General features: G+C 53.3%; 1 protein-coding gene across 6 annotated transcripts in view; it reads right to left on the minus strand.

Annotated features, from left to right (window-relative positions):
- The window catches only part of CSNK1D (casein kinase 1 delta), a 52691-nt gene extending 39102 nt beyond the window's left edge, over positions 1 to 13589 (minus strand). For 3 of the 6 annotated variants that reach the window (XM_054256653.2, XM_078375047.1, XM_078375049.1), the window contains exons 1-3: positions 13505 to 13589; positions 12010 to 12248; positions 2817 to 2913 (exon numbers count right to left, since the gene is read on the minus strand). The gene's annotated coding sequence lies outside the window, so the exon portion shown is untranslated. The remainder of the gene's footprint in view (positions 1 to 2816; positions 2914 to 12009; positions 12249 to 13504) is intronic. The other 3 variants (XM_035302217.3, XM_035302218.3, XM_078375048.1) reach the window with 1 other exon arrangement.
- Positions 13590 to 26946: the final 13357 nt, after the last annotated feature.

The raw sequence follows: 26946 nt of genomic DNA on the forward strand, positions 1-26946 counted from the left end.
TGTGTGTGTGTGCACGTACCTGCATGCTTGCTAAAATATGGTGGAGAGTAAATGATCACCTCTCTGGAACTGGGGAAAGTAAGTCTTAGACAGATTTTCGACATAGGAAGTGCTGCTGAAGGAATTCATCCATGGGCTGGCACTAAAACCTGTGGAAGCTGGTGGCAGGGAGCAGTGGGGAGTGAAATCTCAAAGCTCACATCAGAAGTGGAAGCTGTAATCCCAGCACTTTGGAAGGCAAAGGCAGGAGTTTGAGACCAGCCTGGGCAACATAGCAAGACCTTGTCTTTATAAGAAACTACACAGATGGCAAAAAAAAAAAAAAAAAGAGAGAGAGATGTGGCAAGAGGGGAGAAACAGAGATCAATGTCCTCTACAGATTTCATCTTGGGGTAGGGAGGTAAGGAGTAGAGCCACGTGGTGGGGAAACTTGTAGTTTGCGAATGACTTTGGAACAAAGACCACGTGACAGGCTCAATTAAGGAATGAAAAGAGCCGGGCGTGGTGGCTGAAGCCTGTAATCCCAGCACTTTGGGAGGCAGAGGCGGGTGAATCACGAGGTCAAGAGATCGAGACCATCCTGGTCAACATGGTGAAACCCTGTCTCTACTAAAAATACAAAAAATTAGCTGGGCATAGTGGCGCATGCCTGTAATCCCAGCTACTCAGGAGGCTGAGGCAGGAGAATTGCCTGAACCCAGGAGGCGGAGGTTTCAGTGAGCCGAGATGGCGCCATTGCACTCCATCCTAGGTAACAAGAGCAAAACTCCATCTTAAAACAATAAATAAATAAATAAAAGGAATGAAAAGGCTCAGGGACTTCCCAGGGAGCCAGGTGGACACTAGGGCAGCAGGAACGTGATCAAACCTGCAAACACAGAAGGAGAGTTTAGCAGGAACAGGCCCAGGCCCAGGCCCAGGCCCAGGCCAGGCCAGGCAGCAGCTGCGCTGTCCCCCGTACAACACCATGGTGCTCAAATAGCCTGGGGAGCCCCTCCCGAGGCATCCACAGTTTTCTGGTCACTTTAGTTACTAAAATTCATGTCCTGTTGGGGTAATTAAGGCCCACATTTGGGATTTTGGCCTCAGCCTCCCACCTGGCCCAGACAGCTGAGGGCTCAGAAGAGGAAGGGGTAGAGGGCACAGACAGCCCCCGACCTTCTACACCTGCAGCCCGTGGTCCAGTCTGCAGGAAGAATGAGGGATCAGGCTGACGTCCGGATGACTGGCACCCGACACGCAGACTTCCACGTGCTCCATGTGCTTTTCCATGGGGCCCCAGTGCACCCACCCCCGCTTGGTGTCTGAGCCACGTGCTCTCCGGCTGACTTCCTTGGGACTCGCTCCTGGTCTCTGCTTCCGAGCCCAGCAGTGTGTGAGGGCTTCTTGCTGCTGCCCGCCTGAGCAAGACACCCCTGGACCCACAGCCCAGCACCTTCCAGGTGTCCACATTCAAGTGCTGGCTACTAGAGGAGCAAACGGCCCTTGGCTGATGAAAACCAACCTTGACTTTGTCACAGGCAACCTGGAAACCATCAGGTCAGTTGTCCCAAAGGCTAAAGTCCAGCTCCTAGGGTGATGAGGTCCTACAGCAGGAGGTCACCTTTCAGCACCACCGCAAACTGGGGCTCAACCCGGCTCTGAAGCTCCTGCTGCTGGGTCTGACTCACTCATTTACACATTCATGTGACATGAGAGCTCTTCAGAACCTTCTGTGGCTGCCCATTGCTGTGAGCAAGAAGTTGAACTTCCTTGTCTGGTTCTCAGAGCTCCCTCCCCTGTCCCTGAAAAGCACTCCCACTCCTTTCCAGGCCACTGTCCCCACCGCAGCCAGAGAGGTGTTTCAGAGTTCAAATCCTGCCCAGGCACCATCCTGCCTAAAGGCAGCCATGAGTCTGCATCTGTGTGCTTTGCCTATGGGAGTGTAAGATGGCGCAGTCACTTTTGAAACAGCCTGGCACTTCCTTAAAAGATTAAACATAGACTTACCACATACCCAGCAATTCCACGCCCAGGCTCCACCCCAAGAGAACTGAAAACATCTATCCACACAGAAACTCATATGCAAATGTTCACAGTTGCACTATTCATACTAATCAAAAATGGGAACAACCAAAATGCCCAAAACTGATGAACAGATGAACAAATTGTGCTATATTCACATAATGAAATATTATGCAGTCATAAAAAAGAATGACGGCGCAGTGGCTCACACCTGTCATCCCAGCACTTTGGGAGACTAAGGCAGGTGGATCACCTGAGGTCAGGACTTCAAGACCAGCCTGGCCAACATGGTGAAGCCCCATCTCTACTAAGAATATAACAATTAGGCTGGGACATGGTGGCACATGCCTGTGGTCCCAGCTACTTGGGAGGCTGAGGCAGGAGGATTGCTTGAACCTGGGAGGTGGAGCCGAGATGGCGCCACTGCACTCCAGCCTGGGCAACAGAGCAAGACTCCCCTCTCAAAAAAAAGAATGAAGGGAGTCCCAGCCACTAGGGAGGCTGAGGCAGGAGGATCGTTTGAGCCTCGGAGGTCAAGGCTTCTGTGAACCATGATCACACCACTGCACTCCAGCCTGGGTGACAGAGTCAGATCCTGTCTCAAAAAAATAATAAAAAAAATTTAAAAGGTTGGGTGTAATAAAGAAAAAGAAAAAAAAAAAGGTTGGGTGTGGTGGCTCACGCCTGTAATTCCACCACTTTGGGAGGCTAAGGCAGATCACTTGAGCTCAAGAGTTCGAGACCAGCCTGGACAATATGATGAATCCCCATTTCTACAAAAAGTACAATTAGCCAGGCATTGTGGTGCATACCTGCAGTCCTAGCCACTTGAGAGGTTGAGGCAGGAGGATTGCTTGAGCCCAGGAGGTCAAGGCTTCTGTGGCTGTGATCATACAACTGCACTCCAACCTGGAGAGATAGAGACCATGTTTAAAAAATAACAAAACAAACAACAACAAAAACCAAATGAAGGCTGGGCACGGTGGCTCACACCTGCACTCCCAGCACTGTGGGAGGCTGAGGCGGGTGAATCACTTGAGGTCAGGAGTTCAAGACCATCCTGGCCAACATGGTGAAATCCCACCTCTACTAAAAACACAAAAATTAGCCAAGCATGGTGGCACGCGCCTGTAATCCCAGCTACTCAGGAGGCTGAGGCAGGAGAATCGCTTGAACCTGGGAGTGGAGGTTGCAGTGAGCCAAGATCGCACCACTGTGCTCCAGCCTGGGCGACAGAGTGAAACTCTGAAAAAAAAAGAATAAAGCACTAAGGCGTGCTGCTACAAAACAGATGAACCTTGAAAACACGTGATGCTCAGCAGCAGAAACAAGTCTTCAAAGACTACGTACTGTGTGATTTATTTACATGGAATGTCCAAAATAGGCAGATTCATAGACATAGCCGGTGGAATGGTGGTCAGTGGCTGGGTGGAATGTGGGGAGTGACCGCTAATGGGGAGGGGGTTTCCTTCTCTTTAGGGATGATGAAAATGTTTCAGAACTAGACAGGGGTGAGGGTTACATAACATTACAAATGTACTAAAATTCACTGAACTGTACACTTTTAAATGGTTAAAATGGTGAATTTTGTAATGTGAATTTTACCTACATTAAAAACAAAACAAAACAAAAACAAAAAACCCATCCTGAGCAACTAGTGAGACCTTTCTCTACAAAAAATAAAAAATTAGGCTGGGCGCGGTGGCTCATGCCTGTAATCCCAACACTTTGGGAGGCTGAGGCAGGTGGATTATCTGAGGTTGGGAGTTCAAGACCAGCCTGGCCAAAATGGCAAAACCCTGTCTCTACTAAAAATACAAAAAAATTAGCCAGGCATAGCGGCTCCCGACTGTAATCCCAGCTACTTGGGAGGCTGAGGCAAGAGAATCGCTTAAGCCTGGGAGGTGGAGGTTGCAGTGAGCCAAGATCTCACCATTGCACTCCAGCCTGGGTGACAGAGTGAGACTCTGCCTCAAAAAATAAATGAAATAAAATAAAAAACTAACCAGGTGTGGTGGCTCACGCCTGTAGTTCCACCTACTTGGGAGGGTGAGGCATGAGAATTGCTTGAACCTGGGAGACAGAGGTTGCCTTGAGTGGAGTTCACGCCACTCCCCTCCACCCTGGGCGACAGAGCACAGAGCCAGACTGTTTCAAAAAAAACAAAAAACAAAAAAAATATACACACAAAAAAAACAACCAGAAACCAAACAACAGCCAAAACCCATCAAGCAGCCCTGAGTCCTGAGCAAATTCCTTCCTGGGTTAGAGGCCCTCACCTCCCACCCTCCCCTTGGGAGCCACCTGCAGTTTCCAGAAGGCATCACTCTCACCCCATCCCTGAGCCTGGGGGTGATGAAGATGGACAAGCCAGCATTGCACAGGTGAAGGCCACTGCCAACTGCACACAGGGGAACTGAGGTTTGCAGCTTCTGTTAGCTTCTGGGGGGGAGAACCTCAGCCCAATAAAGGATGCCAGCATGGAGGTTCCCAGCTGGGATCTGGGAGAGGGTATTCTAGGAGCTAAAGGCAGTATGTGTGCCTGCATGTGTATGTGTACATGTGTGCCCATGTGTGCTTGTGCATACAAGTGTGCACACGTGTCTGTATGTGTGCATGTCTCCATGTGTGCGTGCATGTCTGTGTGTCCATGTCTGTGTGTGTCCGTGTGTGTGCATGTCTCCATGTGTGTGCACATCTGTTCATGTGTGTGCATGTCTCCACGTGTGTGCATGTTCATGTCAGTGTGTGCATGTCTGTTTATCCATGTCTCCGTGTGTCGCACGTATGCGAGTGCATGTGCATGTACACACATGTGAGCACATGTGTTTGGGCAAAGCCATCACCCACCTGCTGGCTAAGGGTAACTCCAGGAAGCTCTGGGGTTACCCAGGGTTCAGGTTAGATGGAGGCATGGGTAGAGCTGAGGAAAGCAATCCTGATTCCTGGGGCTCCTTGCCAGCCCTGGTGACTAATTGGGCAGAGGTGAGCAATGCCCAGCCCACACCAGGAAGGAACGGAAGTGAGTTCATGTCCCACCTCCCACGACTCAGGCATAGATGAGGCTGCCATGAAGCCTAGGATTGTAGTGAGGCTGCCCTAGAGGTGTCCTGTGCAATGCGGCAGCCGCTAACCACATGTGGCTATTTAAATTAATTCGATAAAAGCAAAACGCAGTTCCTCAGGCTCCTAAGCCACATTTCAAGTACTCAGTGATACTAGGAGTGGTCAGGACTGCTGGAGACCAGTGGTCTGAACCAGTGGTGATTTCACTCCCCCAAGGGGATGTGGCTGCCACGGGAGAAAATGGCCTGGACCTGAGTTGGTAGGGCTGAGGTGGAGGCCCCCTGCCCCTTGGCCCAGACCCAGCCCTGATTCGTGCCCCTGCCAGCATCCAGGTAACAGCTGGCTATGAAGGAGAGCCTTCCATGCATGTGGCCCCTGCCATGGCTAGTTTACCTGGTCAGGTGGGGGTGTGTGAGCCCTGAAGAAGCCAAGTGGGAGGAGGGGCTCTGCTGCCCTGGCCCTGGTAAGGCTAAGGGGAGCCCATGTCTGTGGTCGTTGCATGGCAGGGCCGCACAGCCCTGATGGAGTGGGTTCCCATCAGGCATTCTGAGTTCTGAGCTGGGAACATGTTGGGGTGGACTGCCCCATCCCATACCTGGACCCTCAGACCTTCTCCCACCTTGCCCATGAGGTGATAGGCTGCCTGGGCTGGGTGCTGCCCAGTCTTTGTGTCCAGAGGTTTCCCAGGGTTCCCAGACCCAACCCTGCATCCCTGGCTCAGGAGCACCCTCCCTTGGTCCTGGGGCCTGTCCCTCCTTAGCTCAGTGACCCTGGGCAAATCATGTAGCCCCTAGTTAGCTTATCCAGGGAGACCAGCAGTGACTGAAGGGCCTGTTCCCTGTTCCACCCTCCCTTCCCAGGGCTGGGCACACAGGGCACTGTCAGTGCCCTCTTTGCAATGGCCAAGAAGCTGGCACTCCATGCAGGAGGAATGATGTGTCCTTGCGGCCGCCCTCATTTGTTACTTGGACATCCCAGCAGGATGGCATCCTTTCCTCCAGAGCCAAGGGAGTAGTGAGGCCTGGTGCCCAGGCAGTGCCTGCCTCGCCCAGGTCGCAGCAAGCTATTCCTCAGCCGCCTCTGCCACTGGAGGTAGGGGCAGGTGGTGGGGTGATACTCACAGGACTAACGTGAATGTGGCCCTGGCCCAGCCTGCAGGAAGTCAGAGGGTCCCCATCAGGGCTGGGGCTGCTGCCTCCCATCCCCCCAACCAATGAGTCCTGGCTGGTCAGGGCAAAACTGGAAGGGTCATGCCTGTACCCAGCTCCCAGAGGTCTCGTTCCTCTCTTGTGGCTGCACAGAGCCAGCAGAGAGGCCCAGCCTGTGTGTTCCTCAGTGCCCCAGAAACCATCCCGGCTGGCTGGGGCGCATCTGCACCCAGACACCCTTGCCATCCCTTGTCTCTGCATGTCACTACAACAGCTGTGTGGGGTGACTGGGCAATGAAACATCAGCTGCTGAGGCCTCCCACCTGCCCCAGGTGAGTACAGCCTCTGCAGGGGCCACCTAGTGCATCGGCAGCCATGGGGACTTCCCCAGTACCTCCTTCCAAGGGTGTCACCCAGGCCACTTCCTCCAGGAAGGACATCCCACTCAACTTAGCTGGCAGAGCTCTAGAGGTCAGTGACAAGGTAACAGAGGGGCAGCCCTGGCCGGTCCAAAGCATGTTCCCTGGTGAGGCCACTGGAAGGCATGTCCTGATGGCTGGTGAAGGCTGAGGGCATTCTGGGTCAAATTAAGGCAAGATTTGGGACCTCTGAAACACAGCTCCGTGCACATGCTTGGAAGTTGGGGGGTGGGTAGAGGAGCTCCTGTGAGGGCCGAGCACAGCGAGGGATGCGGGATGCTTGAGGAGGAACAGCTGCACAACTGTTAGGGTTGTGATGAATATCGAGGAATGGGGAGGCAGTGAGGGCAGCTCTGTCTGCTCCAACGCACTGAAGCATCCACTCAGGCAGGCAACTCAGAGGAAGAGCAGACCCAAAGGAACAAAGGGAAGAAAATAAAAAGGGCATAAAGGAAGGGAAGAGTGGGGAGAATGAGGAGTAAAACCCAAAGCTGAGAGGAAGGGAGAGAAGGAAGAATGAGGAGGAAAACCCAAAGCTGGGAGGAAGGGAGAGGGGGGAGAATGAGGAGTAAAACCTAAAGCCAGGAGGAAGGGAAGAGTGAGGAGTAAAACCCAAAGCCGGGAGGAAGTGAGCATGGGGAGAATGAAGAGTAAAACTCAAAGCCAGAAGGAAGGGAGAGACGGGGGAGAATGAGGAGTAAAACCCAGAGCCGGGAGGAAGGGAGAGGGGGAGAATGAGGAGTAAAACCCAGAGCCGGGAGGAAGGGAGAAGGGGGAGAATGAGGAGTAAAACCCAGAGCCAGGAGGAAGGGAAGAGTGGGAAGAATGAGGAGTAAAACCCAAAGCTGGGAGGAAGGGAGAGACGGGGGAGAATGAGGAGTAAAACCCAAAGCTGGGAAGAAGGGAAGAGGGGGAGAATGAGGAGTAAAACCCCAAAGCCAGGTTTTTTAAACCCAGAAGAGGCTGGGCATGGTGGTCACGGCTGCAATCCCAGCACTTCAGGAGGCTGACGAGGGTGGATCACCTGAAGTCATGAGTTTGAGACTAGCCTGGCCAAAATGGTGAAACCCCGTCTCTGATGAAAATACAAAAATTAGCTGGGCCTGTAATTCTAGCTACTTGGGAGGATGAGGCAGGATAATCGCTTAAACCCAGGAGGCAGAGGTTGCAGTGAGCAGAGATTGCACCACTGCACTCCAGCCTGGGCGACAGAGCGAGACTCTGTCTCAAAAAACCAACCAACAAAAAACCCCCGCAAACGCTGGGGCATGGGAGGAATGACCCCGTGAGAGCACTCTGCAGGAGTGAAGAAAGGAAAACGCAAGACAGTGCAAAGAAAACACTAGAAAGGACGTGACTGCAGAGTTTTAAACAGAATTAGAAACACAAACCAGTAACACTGAAACAGACATGAAGTCCCCGAATTCCTAGAAAACAACAAAATGAGAAAAACAAAACAAAAAGAATAGATTAGAAGTGTTTGTTAGGGCCCTCCCCTTCTCCCGCACGAGCCTAGGCTGCTGTACAAGTGAGTTCCACCCAGCTCTGGAGCCAGTTAATTCCTGTCTTGGACAAAATGTTCCAGAAAGTGAAAAGAGTGGGATGTGTCCAGCCCACTTTATGAGGCTAGGGCAATAGCAACTCCAAACCAACAAGCACAGACAAACGCAGAACAGGAGATGCCTGTTTCACTCTGGATTTAGGTGCAAAAAATACAAAATAAAATATCAGGGGCCAGGTGAAGTGGCTCATGCCTGTAATCCCAGCACTTTGGGAAGCTGAAAGTGGGGGATCACTTCAGCCCAGGAGTTCAAGACCAGCATGAAGCACATGGTGAGACTCTGTCGATACTTAAAAAAAAAATAAAAATTAATTCTGGGCAAAATATAGACTTTGTTGCCACAAAAAAATTTAAAAATTAGCTGACATGGTGGCATGCACCTGCAGTCCCAGCTACTCGGGTTGCTGATTTTGGGAGGATCACTTGAGCCTAGGAGTTTGAGGGTGCACTGAGCTGTAATTGTGCCCCTGTACTCCAGCCTGGGTGCCTGGTGACAGAGTGAGATCCTCTCTCTAAAAAAAAGAAAAAAGAAAAAATTAGAAATAAAATATTAGCTAGCTAGACCTGATGGTCTGGGTTTCTCTAGTTTAGCATCAGACAATATCAGTGTAATTTGTTCTGTTAATATGATACAGAAGAAAAACCATCACTAACTCAGGCAAAGAAAACCATTAGGTGAAATATAATTGATTTCACCTATTTTATGATTAAAAAGCTCTTAGCACAATAAACATACTTTTCAATGGTACAGGTTAGACATTCATGTCCACAACCACCATGTATATAATGGAGAAACTTATGGTGAATGAGGGTGAAAGAAGCCGGTGGAGAAAGGCTGCGTACTGTGTAGTTCCCTTATATGATGCTCTGAGAAGAGCAAAATTATGGAGACAGTAGAAAGATCAGTAGTTTTCAGTTCAAGAGGAGAGAGGACGGCTGCATGCAGTGGCTCACACCTGTCATCCCAGCACTGTGGGAGACTGAGGCCGATGAATCACTTGAGGTAAGGAGTTGGAGACCAGCCTGGCCAACATGGTGAAACCCGTCTCTACCAAAAAATACAAAAAAATTAGCCGGGCATGGTGGCAGACACCTGTAATCCCAGCTACTTGAGAGGCTGAGGCAAGAGAATTGCTTGAACCTGGGAGGTGGAGGTTGCAGTCAGCTGAGACTGCACCACTGCACTCTGGCCTGGGTGACAGAGTGAGACCTTGTCTCAAAAAAAAAAAAAAAAGGACGGGGGTGAACAGATGGAACACAGAGGATTTCAGGACAGTGAAACAATTCTATGTGATAATGTAGTATTCTGTATAATGCGGAATACACAAAACTACACATATCAAAATCCATAGACTGTACAGGAGAGAGAATTGGCATTAATGTGTGCAAATTTAATCACTTCGGAGATGGAGAATCCCAGGATGGAATTCAGATGGTGACAAGAGACTGTAACTGTATTACAAATGCATGTAACAGCCTCAATGAAGGGTGCTGACCTCAGTAACTTTGGACGTGGGTGGAGTCTGTAGTACTAAAGACTGAGGATGTCAACACTGTTCTCTAGTTGATAAAGGCATTTCCCATGGGGATACCAGCTAATAATTCTGAAACCACTATACATATACTCTGGAAGTGAACAAGTGAGTAGGTGGATGGTGGGTGGTAGGGGTCAGGTTTCTCACTATGGGAATGAGAGCTTACAGATAAACGAGGGGAAAGGCTAGAATGATTCATGTGGTAACAGGTTAGAATTAGAGACATTAGTATCATCTCATGCTTCATATAGCTACTCTGGTATGTGTACAAATAGATGTGTATATACATAGCTTCGTATACACACATCTATCTCTTTATTCTGTCCACTGAGAAGCAAGGACATCCAAGCAGCAATGAGCACACTTAGCCATCAGATCTTGGTCTTTAAGACCATTCTCCAGTGAAAAGAACCATAGCTACTTGGCTAAATGGCTGATTCTAGGACTGGAACAGCAAATATACATGATCCTGGAGCATCTTGCAGTGCTAGTGTTATGTACTGAATTTCTTTGCCCCAAAATCCCAAGTTGAAGCCCTAATGTGACTACATTTGGAGACAGAGCCTTTGAGGAAATGATTAAGCTTCAATGAGGTCATGAGGGTTGGTGGGGGGGACCTGATCTGATCAGATTGGTTGGTGTCTTTTTTTTTTTTTTTTTTTAAGTAGAGTCGGGGTCCTCACTATATCGCCCAGGCTGGTCTTGAACTCCTGGGTTCAAGTGATCCCCCCACTTTGACCTCCCAAAGTGTGGGATTATAGGTGTGAACCACCACACCTGGACAAGATGCCTGTCTTTCTAAGAAGAGGAAGAAACACCAGGAGTGAGCACACAGAGGAGAGGCCACGTGAGGACACAGGGAGAGGCCACATGAGGACGATGGGAGAGGCCACATGAGGACGAAGGTAGAGGGCACCTTCCTCAAGCCACAGAGAGGCCTCAGGAGGAACCCACCCTGCTGGCAGCCTGATTGCAGACATCCAGACTCCATAACTGAGAGAAGAGAAACACCTGTTGTTTAAGCCACCCAGCTGTGGCATTTAGTTGTGGCAGCCCTGGTAATACAGCTAGAAGGTGAAAAGCTGATGAAAAAACTAGCACCATGTTGGCTCATAACTCACAGCATAAATCTCCGCAAGTCCATACCGATATAAGGAAATGACTGAGTAAATAAATAAGTGGGGAGAAGAATCTCTCACAAAGGAATTCCAAGTAATTCACGTAGACACTCTACCCTAGGGAGGGGCAGCCTAACCCCCCACACCTTCTTTAGGGGCTGCAAATAGTGACTTCCCTACCAAGGTCACTGTGTGGGTAGGGGGACTTTGCGGTGGAGAACCTGACTAACTCCGAGTCAGCCAGGTGGCCCAGGCCAGCCCCACCCATGACCCGGCAGGTGGAGAGTGGGTGCCCTTGATAGGCTTCAATGAGGAGGGGACTTCAACCCTGCAGTCTTTCTCCCAAAACCCATATTCTCTGTCTAACCAAGAGAAATATATCAGCCCAATCCCAACAAGGGACACCCTCCAAAACACCTGGCCAGCACTCCTCAAAACTGCCAAGGTCATCAAACATGAAGGAAGCTGGGAGGAGCCTGAGACCCAAGGACTGAGTGTCCTGTGGGGTCCAGGATGGGCTCCTGGGATAGGAAAAGGACACCTAGTGAAACCAAGGTGATAGAAACTAAATGTGGGCCTTTGTCAATAACAATGTGTCAATATTAGCTCATTAATTACATAACAAACACCAAACTAGTGTCAGATGTTAACAAGAGTGCCCTACTGCCTACACCTTATGTGGCTATCCACATCTCTTCTAAAATAAAATGTTTATCTGAAGATAAAAAGGAAAATGTTGCTGTGGGTTCCTGATTACCCCCATAGGATCTCCCCTGCCGCTCCTAGCTTGCTAAGAGTGGTAACAAGAATGGGCATTTAAATCTATTGTCTCTTGAGATGAAAAAACACCTGTACACAAAACTCTTGGAAGGGCTGCCTATGAGTCAGAGGAATGAGAGCAAGGAGTGGCTGAGTAACAAAGAAACAGACGAAACCAGAGGGGGCCTTGTCTGTTCTGATCATATTCTATGCCTGGGGCCCTCTTTGGGAGGCCCAGCTAAAAAACAGCTGGGCCTGGTGGCTCACGCCTGCAAACCCGGCACTCTGGCCAAGGGAGGTGGATCACCTGAGGTCAGGAGTTCGAGACCAGCCTGGCCAACGTGGTAAACCTCATCTCTACTAAAAATACAAAAATTAGCCCGGCATGGTGGTGGGCACCTGTAAATTCCAGCTGCTTGGGAGGCTGAGGCAGGAGACTCGCTTGAACCAGGGAGGCAGAGGTTGCTGTGAGCAGAGATGGTGCCACTGAACTTCAGCCTGGGTGACCAAGTGACTCCACTCTCTTGCCCAAGGAAAGCAGTAGTTGTGGCTGGTGGAGCAGGGTGTGGATCAGGGTCTGCTGGTGGAGGATGACAATTGTTTCAGTGTTGCTTGTCTTGAGGCCAGTGCTTGTTTTGCTGCCAAAGAAAAAGAAAACCCTATGGCCTTTAGAACAGTTTCTTCTTGACTGCAGGGTGCATGACTTACCCCTCCCCAGGCCTGGGCTTAGGTCCTGTTTGTAATTTGGTATCTTATTGCCACAGAGCTTCTTCTCTTAGTCTTATGATCTCCATTTTAACGTGAATGCTGGTCAATTGCTTCTAAACTGCACAAGGGAGGGGGTAGAACGAGGCGTCTGTGAAGCGCAATAATTTTTTTTTTTTTAATAATTTTTTTTCTTGAGACGGAGTTTCGCTCGTCGCCCAGGTTGGAGTGCGGTGGTGCCATCACGGCTCATTGCGACCTCTGCCTCCTGGGTTCAAGCAATTATCTTCTCTCAGCCCCCGAATAACTGGAGCTATAGGTGTGCCGCCACACCCAGCTAATTTTTGTTTTAGTAGAGACGGGGGTTTCACCATGTTGGCCTGGACGGTCTCCATCTCTTGACCTCCTGATCCGCCCAAAGTGCTGGGATTACAGGCATGAGCCACCATGCCCAGCCAACAACAAATAATTTTTAGTACGTGCCGAACAAGATAGAGATAAATCTATATGGGCTGAAGCAGACTTAGGGGGCTGTGGGGAGTGACTGCTCACTGGCACAGGGTTTCTTTCTGGGGCAACAAAAACGGTGTCACATGAGATAGTGAGGATGGCTGCGTATCTCCGAATAATATATACAAAGCCGTACGCTTTCAGGAGGTGAATTCCATAGTAGGTGCATTATAGTTCAACAAAAATCTTAACTGAGCCGAGAGTGCTGTCTCAGGCCTGTAGTCCCAGCTACTCAGGAGGCCAAGGCGGGAGGACAGCTTGAGGCCAGGAGTTCAAGACCAGCCTGGGCAACAGAGCGAGACCCATCTCTACAAAAAATACGTTAATAAAACAAAAACATTAACTGGGAGTCCGGTGTTGTACCCAGCAATCCTAACCGCCCTCCGTCCCCACGAGCCCCTGCTGCCGGGCTGGGTCCCCAGGGCCCAGGACCCGGGCTGTGCGAGCGCCACGCAGGTGTCCACAGGGCTGGGCTTCCGTGGCAGCAACCCCAACCCCAGGGCCACCTGGTACGGCCCGGCTCACGGGTCCCTCTGGGTCAGGACGCAGACCAGACGCGCCCGCGGCCGTAAGCCGGGGCCCGGGGGCCTCGGGCCCACCCCAGCCAGACCCCACGGCGGAGCGCAGGGCACCGCCCGCGGCGGGATTGGGCTGAGGTTTCCGATTCTCCTGTACGTACTTTGGGAGACTCATTCGCAATGGACTTGGCGCAGGCCTCGGAGAGCTTGACCCCACCAGACTCAGCTGGATGCCCAAAGCCGGCTGCCTTAGTTGAAGGGGGTGGGCTCTAATTGGCCTAGCTGGGGTCACGTTGGCCCAATCACTAAGGCTGAATTTGGTACGCCGTGATTGGCCAAGACCGGGTCATGTGGCCAGAGGGGGCGGTGCTAGGCCCTTGGGCTCGCTGCATTTGGCGATCCCTGCTACGGTGGCCCAGGAGGGCCGGCCGGCGGTCCTGCGCTCGAGAGCTGCAAGGGCAGGGGTTGCCGGGGCGCCGGGGTCGAGCCTGCGCTTGCTGCCTGTCTTGGGGCCACATCGCTTCCGAGGCGGGCGTTGGAGAATGGGGGGCGCGGGGCTGCGGGGAGAGGAGGGGAGGGTTCTGGGCTGCGGGCCCCGCCCGAGCCCCTGGATCGGGCCTTGGGGCCGACTGAGGAGACGCTGGGCGCTGCGGACCGGACTGCGGGGTCACCCAGGATGGAAAACGAAAAAGACCCAAACAGCTCTCCTGACCCCGCCTTCGAGCTGGCCCTTGGCGTTCTGCTCAGAGGAGTTTTGTTGAATTAATGAAGAACGTCAAACATCTGGCGAGGTTGAAATGAGTTTGCGATGGTCATGGCCTGGATTCTGCCGTGAACGCGACTGTTTCCGCGGTGACCACGTGTGCACGCATCACCCGTCCTGTTAGGCAGCTCAATATCTCACCAACCCGTAAAACGGATGACTTAGACCCGGCGTGGGGGTGCGCGCCTGGAGTCCCTGCTACTCGGGAGGTTGAGGCAGGAGAATCGCTTGAACCCGGGAGATGGAGGTTGCCGTGAGCCGAGATCCTGCCACTGCCCTCCAGCCTGGGTGACAGAGCGAGACTCCGTCTCAAATAAATAAAAAATAATAATTAAATAAATAACATATGACTTAGATATACACACGGTGGGGGGGTTCCTCGTAAGGCAAGAACGTGCTGCACATTCTGGGGCTGGGACAGGAGCAGCACAGTCTAAGTCACTGGGAATACTTAGTTTGGTGTTGGAGGAGAGCTTGCAGGGGCTCGTTATATTATTATGCTGTAAAACGTTGTTAGTTACAGTATTAAATTGCAAATGTCAGCATCCTTCTCCCCCAAAACAGCATGCATACTATTAGCATAAAATTGTTGTAGTTTTTTAATGTTAAGTTTATAATAAGTGCACAAACTTAATTGTACATTCACTGAGGTTGTACAAGAGCGAAACCCCATTTTAAAAAGTTGTTTAACATTTATTATTACTGTTATTATTATTTTGAGATGGAATCTCACTCTTGCACAGGCTGGAGTGCAATGGTGCAATCTCGGCTCACTGCAACCTCCACCTCCCGGGTTCAAGCAATTCTTGTGCCTCAGCCTCCCGAGTAGCTGGGATTACAGGTGCTGCCACCACACCTGACTAATATTTGTATTTTTAGTAGAGATGGGGTTTCACTATGTTGACCAGCTGATCTCGAATTTCTGACCTCAAGTGATCCACCCACCTTGGCCTCTCAAAGTGCTAGGATTATAGGTAGGTGCCACTGCACTCCAGCCTCAGGTGATCACCACACCTGGCCTATTTTTTAAATTAACAAGAATTGTATATATTTATTATGTAAAATATTGTCTTGAAATATTGTATACATTGTGGAATGTTACATTGAGCAAATTAACATATGCATCTAAACGTACTTCTTTTGCGGGGAGAACACTTAAAATCTATGTTTAAAATTTTCAAAAAGGCCAGGTGCAGTGGCTAACTCCTGCAATCTCAGCACTTTGGGAGGCCCAGGTGGTTGGATCACATGACTTCAGGAGCTTCAGACTAGTCTGGCCAATGTGGTGAAAACCTGTCTCTCCTAGACATACAAAATTTAGCCAGATGTGGTGGTGCATGCCTGTAATCTAGGCTCTTCAGTAGGCTGAGACATGAGAATCACTTGAATCCAGGAGGCACAGTTTGCAGTGAGCCAAGTTAGGGCCACTGCACTCTAGCCTGGGCGACAGAGCGAGTCTCAAAAACAAAAACATGGAAAAATACATTGTTGTTGACGACAGTCATCATGTTGTTGGATGGATGTCAAGCAGATGTCCCGCCTAGCCTTTGACCACCTCTCCCAACCTCTCCACCCCAGCCCCTGGTAACCACCATTATTACTATTATTATTATTTTGAGATTGAGTCTCACTCTGTTGCCCAGGCTGGAGTGCAATGGTGCGATCTCAGCTCACTGCAACCTCCGATTCCTGGGTTTCAGCCATGATTTTGCCTCAGCCTCCCAAGTAGCTGGAAGTACAGGCACCTGCCACCACACCTGGCTGCTTTTTGTATTTTTTATTTTTCTCGAGATGGAGTCTCTCTTTGTTGCCAGGCTAGAGTACAGTGACGTGATCTCGGCTCACTGCAACCTCCTCCTCCCAGGTTCAAGCAATTCTCCTGCCTCAGCCTCCCAGTAGCTGAGACTACAGATGCGTGCTGCCACGCCCAGGTATTTTTTGTATTTTTAGTAGAAACAGGGTTTCACATATTGGCCAGGATGGTCTCCATCTCCTGACCTCGTGATCCGGCTGCCTCAGCCCTCCAAAGTGCTGGGATTACAGGTGTGAGTCACTGCGCCCAGCCAATTTTTGTATTTTTGGTAGAGATGGGGTTTCACCATGTTGGCCAGGCTGGTCTTGAACTCTTGGCCTCAGGTGATCCGCTTTCTTTGGCCTCCCAAGGGCTGGGATTACAGGGGTGAGCCATCTTGCCCAACCACCATGCCCAACCTTCTACTCCCTCATTTGATTTCCACTTTTTCTGCACTCCACATGTATTTCAGTGGGATCGTGCAGATTTATGTTTCTATGCCTGGCTCATTTCCCTTAATGATGTCCTTCAGGTTTATCCATGTTGTCAACAATGACAGATTGCCTTTTTTTTTTTGAGACTGAGTCTCGCTCTGTCACCCAGGCTTGAGTGCTGTGGCGCCATCTTGGCTCACTGCAGCCTTCACCTCCTGGTTTTAAGCGATTCCCCTGCCTCAGGCTCCCGAGTATCTGGGATCTGGGACTACAGGCACGTGCCACCATGCCTGGCTAATTTTTTGTATTTTTAATAGAGATGGGGTCTCATCTTGTTAGCCAGGATGGTCTTGATCTGGCCTTGTGATCTGCCCACCTTGGCCTCCCAGTGCTGAGATTACAGGCATAAGCCACCATGCCCGGGAAGATTTCCTTCTTTTTAAAGACTCGGTGGTGTTCTAAGGTGTATGTGTACTTTTTTGTTATCCATTTATTCACTGAGGGACACTTAGGTTGCTTCCATACCTTAGCTGCTGTGACTAATGCTGTCCTAATGGCATTTTATTGGAAATGAACTATTACAGGAGGATGTTTGAAGTGGTTTATGATCTGGAAAAGAAATCTTCCAGTACCTTGGGTGAAACAGCCACAGTGCAGTTGGTCTAAAGGCAGCACCGCTAAGGACACCTTCCAGTCTCCTGGTTCTGAGCAGCTCCTCCACTGCTGGCTTTAGTCACGTTGCAAGGAGGGTATTAGCACCTTAGTACTGATGAGGTTTAGTGGACATTTTATTTAACCTTCCGTCGAGTAGGCCAAATGAAACGTTACATATGAAAAGAGCATAATTCCAATTTCTGTCTGGGGTTGTAAACATTAGTGTACAGATGCCTGGAAGCCCCCAACCCTGAGCTCCCAACTGCCTGCTAGCTGCTGCCCACCCCTCAGTCCAACCTCCCCATTCCCCTCAGCCTCCTCTTCCTCCTATCCTTCCTTTCCTTCCCTCCTGCCCTGCTTCCCCCAACGCCCTGCGAAGTTAGTTTTGAAATGGCTTTTTGGAGCAGTTCTCTTGTAAGGATTGGTAGCTCCTGTGTTTAATATCCTTATGGGTCTTCCAAAGTGCAAAGAGAACACAAAGTGACTTTTGCTTTTCTAATAGAGCAAAATGCATCCCATCCTGACCTAAGATGCAGGAGTCAGCCCATCTTGGCAGGCAGATAAACATCTCATAAACTGCATGACTTCGGGATCCCAGTGGCCTTATCTTGCCTATCATGAGGTGTCTGCTGCTCCATCATCCTAGGAATCATCTCACCACACATCCGTGGCTCCCAGCTATGCCACGATGCCTGCAATCCTAAGTAATGAGAGCATTCCGGAAGAATGACCCAGCACCGCGCCCAGACGGGAATCGGTGAGCCGGCAGACAGTGTACCTCCCCTGCAGTTGGTGGCTGGCAGGAACGTCATCACCAGTCATGTGATGTGGTCTAGCCCCTGAACCACAACTCACAAGACCAGAAGGGCTTTCTTCTTTGCTTAAGACGTCTGTGCTTGCAAACTTACTGGCTACAGGTACAAGGTTTTCTATGTTTGCATTAATATTACAATTTTTAATAAAAGTTTTTCTTATTGTCCATGTGTTTACATTTGTAAATTATTCACAAGCTGACAAAATAGAAAAGCAAACAGGGACTCATCTCCAGTTCCCGTTACAGTGAAGTGAGGGCTGCTGTGCCGGGTGTGGGAAGGGCCTGGCCCCAGGTTCCTCCTGGACGGAGGCCAGAAGGGCTGAGGGAGAGCTGAGTGAGAGCCAGCGAGGCTGGGAGGAAGAGGAGGCACTGGAACAGGAACAGCCGGGAGGGGCGAGGCTGGGGGGAGAGTCACACATGGCCAGAGCGGGCAGCGCATAGGAAGCTTGTGTGTGTGCGTGTGGGTAGCGGGTCTGGGGAGGGCTCGCTTGGGTCTGAGTCCCTGCCGGGCCCCTCCTGTTTGCTGGAGGCTGCGTGTGCTATGTCCTCACCCCAATGCTTGCCCTGAGGGGCAGGTCTCCATCAAACACCCCATTCATCTCCCTTAGTAACCCAAGCAGCATCTACCTGGAAGTCGTGGGCTGGGAGGGATGACACAGCCAGGACTGTGCGCAGTGGAAACAGCGTCATCTCAAGGAAATGATCAGACAAACCCCAGCATGGGAGAATGGAACCGTTGCCAATCCCCCAGAGCTGTAGCTAGCGGCTGGGCAACCTTCCTGAGAACTGTTCCCCCTTGCCCAGCTCTAAGCTCCTCCCTGTGCCCCTCGCCCAGCTCTAAGCTCCTCCCTGTGCCCCCTTGCCCAGCTCCAGGCTCCTCCCTGCCCACACAGGACACCCTGGACCTGGCAGGTCACTCTGGCCAGAGCAGCCTCCTATATGCCTCTCGGGGCAGAGCTACAGTTGAGGACTCTGTAGGTGGTGGAGGTGCCTGGGGTGGGGCTCTGGGCAGAGGCAACGTGAGCGCCTGGCTATGTGGCCAGGGGAGTGGGCATGAGCAAGGGTGCAGAGGGGAGAGTGTGGCATGAGGGAGAAGCAAGACCCCGTGGAGGCCCCCACGCCTCTGAGGCAGCAGAGGAAAGGGAGAGGCCACCAGCAGGCAGAGCAGGGCTCCAGGGGTCAGCAAGGGGGCCCAGGGAGCTCTGGGAGAGGGGACAGCCAGCGTCCACCTGCAGAATGCTGGCTCTAGTTTTGCAGATGGCCCAATGGGTAGGTTCGTGATTTTCACTCCTGAAGGGCCTGGGGTGACAAGCTGAAGATCTGGGAGATAGGACTGGAAACTGGGTTCAAAACGAGGAGCTCTCCACTTTGTTGGAAAGCCTGGGTGTCAGTGACAGGCCCGGGAGCCCCAGGAATCCACAGTGACCGAGTGTTCGTAGAGTCCCCAAGGACACAACCCAGGGCACACCCCTCACTGGACAGGGGCCTCAGGCCGCGGAGGGGGTTGAATGTGGGGTCATTAAGATCTCAGAATTGTGTCTGCGGAGGCAGTTGGGCAAAGCACATGTGGTGCAGGGGTCTGTCAGGGTTGGTTCAGAGCAGCAGAAGCTCTAGGAGGCACCTACGGGTTTACAGAAAATGCGGAATTTGTTAAGGGGCCTTGGCCTTAACAAATTCCGGGGCTGGCTAAGTCTCTGGGAAGCCATGTGGGAGGTGGAGGTCACAGGGCAGGCCAGCAGGAGGGCAGGGGGATTGGTGCCCCATCTCCAACACTGAGCCTGGGCCAGGCGGAGTCAGTCCCCCATAACTGCTGTGGAGTGAACCAAGTGAATGAATGCCTAAGTTCCTGCCAGCCTCTGGAGTAACTCAGTAAAACAAAACCAACCAACCAACAAACCCAGGACAGGCCCTAGGGCCAAGGCAAAAATTCAAGTGGTAGAAAGGGATGGGCAATGGGATCCCAGCTCCACTTCCTGCCCAGAAGCCCCCGTGGCTCCTGCTCCTCCTGTGACGTTGGAGACCAGCACAGGCGTGAGACCCTCCTTGGACCACCTGTATTCTTTTTGCCCACATGGGCAGCGTGACGCCCCCCGCTTCAGGTCCCTGCTTCCTCACGGAGTGAGTCCCTGTCTGTGCTGTGGTTTCACCTCGTTCTCCTGGTCACCGCGGAGACCCCTCACCCCTTCCCTCTGCTCGTAACTTCAGGAAGGTTGAGACGCACAGGGGAGGATGGAGAGGGGCATAGCCCTTGCCCACGAGGCTGTCACCAAGCAGTCACTGATCAGCACTCAGACTGGCTTTTTTTTTTTCCAGTTATGGCAGCACTTTTATTTTTCCTTACAGTGACGTGTTGCTGGGGCCTAATGTTATCACATAGCAGTAGAAAACCAAAATTTGGCCAGGCACGGTGGCTCATGCCTGTAATCCTCGCACTTTGGGAGGCTGAGGTGGGTGGATCACTTGAGGTCAGGAGTTCGAGACCATCCTGGCCAACATGGTGAAACCCTATCTCTACTAAAAATGCAAAAATTAGCCAGGTATGGTGGTGAGCACCTGTAATCCCAGCTACTCGAGAGGTTGAAACAGGAGAGCTTGAACCCAGGTGGCGGAGGGTGCAGTGAGCTGAGATTGTGCCACTGCACTCCAGCCTGGGTGACAGAGCCAGACTCCATCTCAAAAACCAAACCAAAACAAAACAAAAAAGACCTTACATAAATTAAAAGGATGAATACATTTACAGGTGTAAATGCAAACCGCTTCCAACTCAAGGCAAGTAACAGCCCACGGTGCTCTGGCAGGAAAACATCAGGTAAGAAAGGAAACCGGGTTCTATGGCTTAGACTTTCCCACCCTGACAGACTGGCAGCCCTTGCTGGCCTCTAGAGCAATCCCAGAACACTCAGCCCTGACACATGAATACCCTGCACAGACAGGAGACTGCTGGCCACGCAGACTCACTGAGGCTTGTTCTTTATGATGAGTATTTGTCCCTTATAAATTCAGCTCCGACAGCCTCTCGGGCCTGCCCGGCTCCCCGCACTGAGGGACTGACCATGGAGCTTGATGGGGCCATTTCCTCAGATACATCTGCAGCTGTCCTTCAAGCGTCTGGGGTGAGGGGTCTCCCATAGTGCACAGACCCCTCAGCGATTTCTTCAGCCCCCTATGAGACATGGACATGGGGGCAGTCGGGGCAGCCAGGCGCCCATCAGACAGCAGGATGGAGGTCAGTGACTTCGTAGGGCTTCTTCTCCAAAGCTGGCAAAATATTCCCTGCCCCCTCTACCAGTCAGCAGAATTCAGTGCCCTCCAACCTGGATGGCATCTGCCAAGGTTGGGCCTTTCAACTTCGCTGGACGGACGGGTGGCTGGGCTCAGCCTGTGAGGTCCCTGCCCTGGTGAGGGGCATGCCTGAGCTTCAGGCTCTGCGTCTCCTCCTCAGGCACCTCCCGCTCACTTTTCTGGTGGGCTGCTGTTTTCCTTTCCTTTTCTTTTTTTCTTTTTTTTTTTTGAGACAGAGTCTTGTTCTGCCACTCAGGTTGGAGTGTAATGGTGCCATCTTGGCTCACTACAACCTCTGCCTCCTGGGTTCAAGCAATTCTCCTGCCTCAGCCTCCCGAGTAACTGGGATTACAGGCACGCACCAATACACCTGGCTAATTTTTGTATTTTTAGTAGAGACGAGGTTTTACCATATTGGACAGGCTGCTCTTGAACTTCTGACCTCAAGTGATTCTCCTACCTTGGTCTCCCAAAGTGCTGGGGATATAGCATCTCACCCGGCCTTCTTTTCTTTTCTTTTTTTTTAGGCAGGGTCTCACTCTGTCACCCAGGCTGGAGTGCAGTGGCAGAATCATATCTTATTGCAGCCTGAACTTCCTGGAGCCCAAGCGATCCTCCTGCTACTACCCCCCAGTGAGTAGCTGGGATTTCAGGCGCATGCCACCACGCCCAGCGCATTTTTGTATTTTTTAGTAGAGACCAGGTTTCGCCACGTTGGCCAGGCTGGTCTGGAACTCCTGGGCTCAAAGGATCCTCCTGCCTCGGCCTCCCACAGTGCTGGGGTCACGGGCTGAGTCCTGTGCTGGCCGCGTTGCTATTTTCTTCCTGCGTTGTGTGTATTCCTCTTCTATTCTGTGAACAAAACCTGGTGCGGGAGACTGTGTTCCCACGCCGTGGCCAATACTGGACTATAGATTTTTGAGACTTTTACTATTTCATGGGTGAAAATTGCATTTGTGAGCTGCGTTTTGCATTTCTGTAATGATGAGTGAGCTGGGTCTTTTCACATGTATCAAAGCTGTCATCTTGTTTGAGACCTGACCGTGCATTCTGCTCTTCCTCACTGGCTTCAGGGGCCCTCTGTGTGCTGAGAAGATGGGCTGCTACCCTACTTCCCCTGAAGTTCCACATGCCACTGACTTTGGGGCGTGAGTCCTGCTGCTCCCAGCAAACCCCAGCTCTCAGGCTGGCTCCTAAAGTCTCATACTCTGGGCTCTCCCCAAATCAGGCAGAACCTGTGGGGTGTGCATTTCTCTGTGAGAGGGCAACAGCCCTGGGGGGACTTCTCATTGGTGCATGACTGCCCAGTCCACTGGGAATTCACCTTGAGGTGTCCTGGTGGGGAGGGGGTACTCCATCTCTTGTCAAAAGTCTCTGCTGCCTCTGGGTCTCAGTTTCCCCACCCGTTAGTCAAACTCCCTTGCAGGCAAGGAAGTGCTGGCAGGCAGCCTGCTGCCTGTGCCTCACCTCTCCACCAGAGGGCAGGCAGCCCTTCTCGGCTGTGGCCAGCCCAGTGCAGGCTGCTAGGGCTATGGCCACCTGGTCTCTGGCCCACCGAGCTGGGAGGCCACATTCTGGGAGCTGCCTTTGGGCAGTAGGGGCCTCAGAGGCAGGCCCATCCCAGCTCAGGGCAGGCTGGGGCTGGCCCAGAGGATTTCAGCAGAGACAAGGGGGTTCCAGGCGGGCCTGGAGGGAGGTGTGCAGGATGTGAGTGAGGGAAGCTGCCCCCTGGACGTGGAGAAGCCTCAGGCCCCACAAACCCAGCTGTGCCCAGCAAGGAGGTCTTGGGGGCAGTGAGGTGGCCAGGCTGATGGGCAGAGATGGGGAAAGACCAGGATGATATGACTGACCACCTTTTCCATCACAAGGCCCCCCACCGTGCTGTCTGAAGGCCCCCGCATGCACAGAGCTCGGTGACCAGGACCAGGGGTGCATGTCTGCGCTGGGGCCCCAGAGCTGGTCCTGGAGATGGCAGGACTGCAGGGGCTTCCGGGGCGGAGCCCTGCTCTCTGGCTCCATGGTCCCCTGGCCCTCAGCAGGGAGGCTGGGGCCCAAGGAGCTGGGAGAACAGCAGGGAGTCTGTGCAGACTAGCCCCATCCCAAGGCACCACCCCCAGGTGTGAGAAAGGTGGCCGCCTGGGGCCTGGGGGATCTGAGGTCCCAGGTCCTGCCCCGCTGAGGGTATGGGAGGAGCAGTAGAGGACTCTGAGGGTCAAGGTGTTCTCTCCTGGGGGTGCCAGGGAGGGCCTGGGCCTTCTCACATCTGAGCAAGACAGGGGCTGCCCCACATGGCCTGTACACCACTTTGCAGCCCTCTGTCTACTGGCAGGGACCCCCATATCTAGTGTTCCTCCCACTGCTCTTCCCAGACCCCTCTTGTCTTCAAGGTGGGGCTGGGTGGGGCAGGCTCTCTGGGAAGCTAAGTAGCAGCCGGCACAGGGCCTCTGCTACAGGGTAGGTAAAGGTGTCTGCGCTGGTGGAACGCAGTTTTCAGCCACTGAGGCTGCTCGGCCTCTTCTCGAAGCGTTGTGTTCAGGTAGGCCAGCGGCCAAGCGACCGGGCCCAAGGACTTACTGAGAAGTGGGTCTCTTCGGCTTCCCAGGCTGGGACTTTGAAGACCAGCAAATGTGAAATTAGGGCCCACGACAGGGAGAGGGAGTTGGAAAAACTCAGGTCCCTTTGCAGATCTCTCTCTTGTGCTGAGGTTTCCGAAGCCCGGGGTGAGGGCGGATGCAGGGAGCAGAGCAGCCTGGTCCCAGAGCCTGGGCCTGGTGGGGCTGGGGTCTCAGCCAGGCAGCACCGGCAGTGACCACCTCCTGCTACCCCCCCAGGACCTGGCTCCCAATTCCTGCTCCCAGGAGGGAGACGTCGGGGTGAGGTGATGCAGTCTCCCACCTGAGCAAAACCACTTCCATGGGGTCTGGGGCCCCCCGCAGAGAAGCACTTTTCCAAGTCACCCGCTGGCATAGGGACCCAGGAGGCCTGAGGCAGGTGGGGCATCCTCTGGGCTGCCCTCTCCCGGCCTGCACTACAGGGCTGGGGGCTGTTTGGCCCAAAGCTCAAGACACTCTTTTGGGTGCTGAGCCTTTAGCAGTGCTGGGAAATTCCATCCTCCCTGATGGGCCCATCAAGGGCCACTGGGGCAGAAACCCAGGCAGGGGTCTTTTTAGGACAGGGAGTCCTGTTGTGGGTGGAGGTGTCCCAGGCAGCTGGGGTGCCTGCTGGAGGTCCCAGGCCAGGGGAGGGTGGTGGTTTGAAGCCCTGCTCTGGGGGTAAATGCCGTGGCAGAAGAGAGAGAGGCAGGATGCCGCCTCCTTGACCACCATGAGAAACAGGAAGCGCGGCCCCCAGCGGTGTCAGCCCGGCCTGAACCTCGGCTTGACCTTGCCCAGCGGCTGGGGGCATGGGTCTGGCCGGCTCCTCGCCTCTGCACCCAGCTTTCCCTCTGCACCCTGGCTTTCCCTCTGCACCCCGGCTTTCCCTCTGCACCCTGGCTTTCCTTCTGCGGTCACGACAGCCAGGCACTCTAGCCTTGGAGCCAGGCCTTCTGCTCTGGCCTCCAGGAGCTGTTTCCCAAATCCCACAGCAGCCCCGATCTGTGGGTAAGGAAGGTGAAGGGCAGCTGTGTGGCCGGCACCCACAGCATCTTCACCCTCCCCTGGTTTCTGGTATCCTTCTTCGTGGTCTAGGGCAGACTTTGATCTTCAACTCAGGAAGTCCCAAGAGTTGGTGCACAGGATGGTACAGGCTGTTTCCCCAGAAGCTAGGGGAGGGGTACTCACCGTGTGGCCCAAGGTGTGGGGGACCTGGGCCAGGCAGGCTGAGTGTGGGAACAGCCCGACCATTTGCGGTGGCCTCGGCCTCTGATGCTCGTGTCCCTGTATTGGGGGGGCACCCCATCCTGGAGGTCTTTGCCCCAGGCAGAGCCCCTCCTCCACCCTGTGCAGCTCCTGAAGAGCTCGTCCAGCTGCCCTGGGGGCAACTCCCCACTTCCGCAGGGAAGGGGAGGTTGAGGTCTCTCCCAAGGGGAACCTCCATCCCCATCATCATTGCCTGGGGCAGGTGGGTGTCTTCCAGACCTCCCTGATATGGCCTGGGCCACCTCTTCCTGGCTCAGGCCTGGTTTCGTTAAAGGAGAGACAGGGTCTCCCCAGGTCCCTGTGGGCCCTCATGAAGACTAAATGCATTCAATAATGGGGTGAAGCTGATGGCTTGAACCTGAGGGAGAGGCAGATGTGCTGGGGCCACCTAAAGAGCTCCAGGCCCAGGGTTGTCTCCGAGCAGGACAGCCACCTGCCCACAGCCTGGAGACAGGGAGGCTTGGGGTTCCTAGAGGCTGCCTGCTGGATGCAGGGCAGCCTGAGTCTCAGCTGGACAGCAACTCCCTGCCCAGTGGCCATCCATCCATCAGCCCGCCCCACTGTCCTTCACCAATCAAGCAAGCAGAGGGACTGAGGGGGTGGGGAGGAGAAGGGAGAGGAGGAGCCAGGAGCAGCTTCAACCCCGCCATGTCTCAGGGAGGCTAGGGCTCCTCTGCGTGGCTCCTGCCCTTCCAGCTGCCCTGTGAGGCCTGCTGAGCTCTGGGTTCTGGCCTCCAGGCTGATGGATTCTGGCAGACCCACCCCAGTGGGAGCCGATGGGTGTTCTCCCTGCTGACCCTGCAGGCCTCGGGGTGGCCTGGCCCCATCCGTCCTCCCCCTGCTCCCTGCCCCTCCGCTCCTTGCCCCCTTATCCCCTTCCCTTTCCCTCCTCCCTTCCTTTTTCCCCATGTCCACCACCAGCTCCTGGGCCCCACTCCAGCTGCCCAGGCCACAGTGTAATTCTCTGTCCTGTCCTCTGAGGCCATTTTTCCAACAGCATTGGTAACCCTTTCCACCAGGCAGAGGCTGACACAGAACAAGTGGAAAATGGAGAGTGTGTGACCCCTACCTGTGAACACCGCCTGTGAACCCCACCTGTGACCCTTACCTCTGACCCCCATCTGTGACCCCTGGCCTGTGACTCTCACCTGTGAACCCCCACCAGTGACCCCTGCCTGTGAACCCCACCTGTAACCCCTGGCTGTGACCCCCACCTGTGTACCCCCACCTGTGACCCTGCCTGTCACCTCCGCCTTGACCCCCGTCTGTGACCCCCCCACCTGTGACCCCTGCCTGTAACCTCTGCCTGTGACCCCCACCTGTGACCCCCACCTATGACCCCCCCACCTGTGACTGCTGCCTGTAGCCTCAGCCTGTAACCCTCCACCTGTGATCCCCCACCTGTGAACTCCCCGTAACCCCCACCTGTGACCCCCCACCTGTGACTCCCCACCTGTGACCTCCCCACCTGTGACTCCCCACCTGTGACCCCTGCCTTGGGAGGCCCTATCTGCGTGGTGCTGCCCCAGGGGACTGGCCTTCAGGCAGCCCAGGGCATTCATCCCTCTGCCTTTGTGTGGTGGCGGTGGCGGGGAAGGGAGCATTTCACCCATCCCCACGTACCTGATTCAGGAGCTCAACGGCCCCAAGCAGATGGCCTGGATGGAGGCGCCCACGTTCAGCAGCTGGGGCTTAGTGTGGGCCCTGCAGACTCACTGGTGCCCCCAGCTTCAAGCCTCAGTGAGGCCCACCAACAAGAGGTGGCTCTACATGGGGGCGGCAGGGAGGGGACAGGGGCTGCAGGGTGCTGAGTCCCAGATCCAAGAGCCCTCACTGGCAGGGAGGGAGGAGTAAGTGGACTCATGACAGCCCTGACTCCCTGATTCAGCTGCTGGGCAGCACTGGACGCCCAACTTGCTCTGGCTGCCGGATGAGGCCCTTCTCTCCCCAGGGGGCCTTTGGAAGCTTCCAGAGAAACAGAGCCACCCCCATGCCCCAGCCCAC

Source organism: Callithrix jacchus, chromosome 5, assembly GCF_049354715.1.
Source record: "Callithrix jacchus isolate 240 chromosome 5, calJac240_pri, whole genome shotgun sequence".
NCBI lineage: Eukaryota > Metazoa > Chordata > Mammalia > Primates > Cebidae > Callithrix > Callithrix jacchus.